At 46.7% G+C, this 2,627-nt stretch overlaps 1 pseudogene; it reads left to right on the forward strand.

Annotated features, from left to right (window-relative positions):
* The first annotated feature begins 619 nt into the window (after positions 1 to 619).
* On the forward strand, positions 620 to 1,651 carry LOC143680111 (vasculin-like protein 1 pseudogene; annotated as a pseudogene).
* Positions 1,652 to 2,627: the final 976 nt, after the last annotated feature.

The following is a 2,627-nucleotide window of genomic DNA, read 5'->3' on the forward strand; positions in this document are numbered from 1 at the left end:
AATACTTCTCTACACACTATTTTTAACAGCCTTGTGATCATGAGATTTCTGTGTCAAGGGCTTAGTCACGTGGCTGTCTTGCTGCGGGGGCTGACGGCTCAGAAGACCTTTTATAGTGATTTAAAACCATATTTTTGGTCCATCGCCTTGATGACATCACTTATCCACACATGAGCCCACCTGTCTTTCTAGCTATAACCTTGGTATAAACAGTCTTTGCACTCACTGTGCAGATGTCCGTGTGTTGCCCACGTAAGCGGCATCCCAGTGCAGGGCTGTCACTCGAGGTGGTTGAGTGAGGTGAACATGGGTACAGCTCTCTCCCCTCCCCTCCTTTCTAAATGTAACGAATACCGTTTTATGTTCCCCTTCCCCCTCCCCCTTCTCGCTTTTGGGAAAGTGTCAGGAACTAGTGTAAGATGAGCAATGGAAGGGACTAAGAGAGTGGCCAGTATGGAGCCCGGCTTCTGTGTGCTTCATCCCAAGACCTGCCTGCTGGCCGGGCTCCTGAAGCCCCCTTGTAACAGAAGACCCAAGGGGACATCCAGCTGGAAGACTCAAGTTGTTCAGGAAAAAGGACCACAGAGGTTGCACTCTGGGCTCCAGACCATGAGGTTGGATGCCTCACCCTGCTGAAAAGAGACGCTGGACCTACGTGGCAGAGCATGCCTTTGTTCCTGCTTGGTTAAAGTTCTCAACACCACAGCCAGTAAAGTCACCTACAGCCAACTTTGAAGAACACAGAGAGCACCTACCCCGAGGAGAAGGAAGATTTGGAGTGAGCCATCACCGACATGATTCCTCTGATGGCTTTTTTAACAATGGACCTCTGCGAACAACAGGAGATTCCTGGCACCAACCCTCCCTGTTCCCTCATGATTCTGTGGACTCTGCTGTCTCTAAGGGAACTGGGATCACTGGGAACCTGTCTGGTTGGCATAGTCCTTCCCGGGATCATGCTGGCATAAGCCAGCACAGCAGGGGTGGCACCTGGAACCATCGCCACTGGAATGGCAGCTTCCACTCCTGGAAAGGCTCTGCCTTCCAGGAAAAGCCACCTACAGAGATCAGAGAAGAAAAAGGAAGCAGACAAGGTGAGAAGTTGCAGTTTGAAGAGGAAGACTTTCTTTCATTGAATCCAGAAACTGGCAAACAGAATGAGCCACCTACTCAGATGCCTTTTGGAGTGTGAGAAAACCCACCTAGTGCCAAGCAACCTTCCAAGATGCTGGTCATTTTCTACTCTTGCCTCTTCTACTGCATTCACATTACCAGGATCTCATCACACAATGGGAACAAACCATCAACCACGGTCCCAAGAATCTATAAGGACCTGGTTCCTAAGCCTGCACCACCATCTTTAAAGCCCAGGGCACGGAAAGCTAACAGAATTGAACACAAAGCAGGGGCCTCTTCCTCTAGTCAGGAGTCTACTCTACCAGTCCAATCTACTACCAGATCAGTGGCACTGGCTGATAGCGCAATTCTAAGCTCTACCAAAGAGAGTCCTTCCAGCACCACCCTTCCAAATGAGATCACCTCCTCTCACCTGACCAAGTTGATCCATCAAACCACCAACAGGAAAAGTCAGCTTCTAAAGACTCTGAAGAGCATGCAACCAGGTGAAGGAACCTTGAGGAAAGTACGTTAAAAGAAATGTCAGAAACAGAAAAACAAATATCATCATGCCTCACTCATATGGACTAACTATAACATACAAACTCGGAGAACTGAAGTCGAGGGCATGGGTTATCAGGTTGGGCCTATTGTAAAGGGTCCTTGATTGTTAGCTCTTACAGCAATCACATATACTCAGGAGGTGTAATTGTTATATCTAAATTCTGAGATACTGAGCTGTTTGTGTATAACCTGGTCTTTCCCTGAAACTTCAGGTATTTATGTGACACCTGAGACTCAGAGTTAGAGCTCTGAAGCTATGAAAGTCAGCAGTACCCCATACAACAACTGTTTACAAAGTTGAAAAAGTGATCAGACTTCAACTGGAGGTATGAATGAAGCTGCTCTGCATAGGACTAAGGAAAATCGGAATACTGGGTAAAGGATGATATGGCCCATATTTTCAAACTTCAACTTCTGTGTGAGACCAAAGGGAGAGATTTTATTTTGATGCAAAAGTTATATTTTTGGTAGCACATTATCTAATTTAACTTGTATGGTCAGTTTATTTGAACACCACAATTACACGGAATCTTGAATAGGGTGTGAGATCTTGTTGGTTTATATGGTTTAGTGTGATGCCCCAATATATTTGGGCAGAGAATAATAAGTATTTGCAAAGTCCCCTTGGGGAACCGGGAGAAAGGAGGAAATAGTAAACTTCCCCATCCAGGGAATTCTTGATATTCTTGCAAGCAGTGGAGCAAACCAATTCAACAGGCTGAACCCTCAACCTTAGGGTTTGCCTCTATGAAACATTCCTGCAAAAAAGAAGCGAAGCCTACTTAAATTATTCCTGAGTCACCCCCAGAGAACCTCTTTTGTTGCTCAGATGTGGCCTCACTCTCTAAACCGACTTGGCAGGTGAACTCACTGCCCTCCCCACTACATGGGACGTGACTGCCAGGGGTGTAAACCTCCCTGGCAACGTGGGACAGGACTCCTGGGAC

The sequence above is a fragment of the Tamandua tetradactyla genome, chromosome 4 (assembly GCF_023851605.1).
Source record: "Tamandua tetradactyla isolate mTamTet1 chromosome 4, mTamTet1.pri, whole genome shotgun sequence".
NCBI lineage: Eukaryota > Metazoa > Chordata > Mammalia > Pilosa > Myrmecophagidae > Tamandua > Tamandua tetradactyla.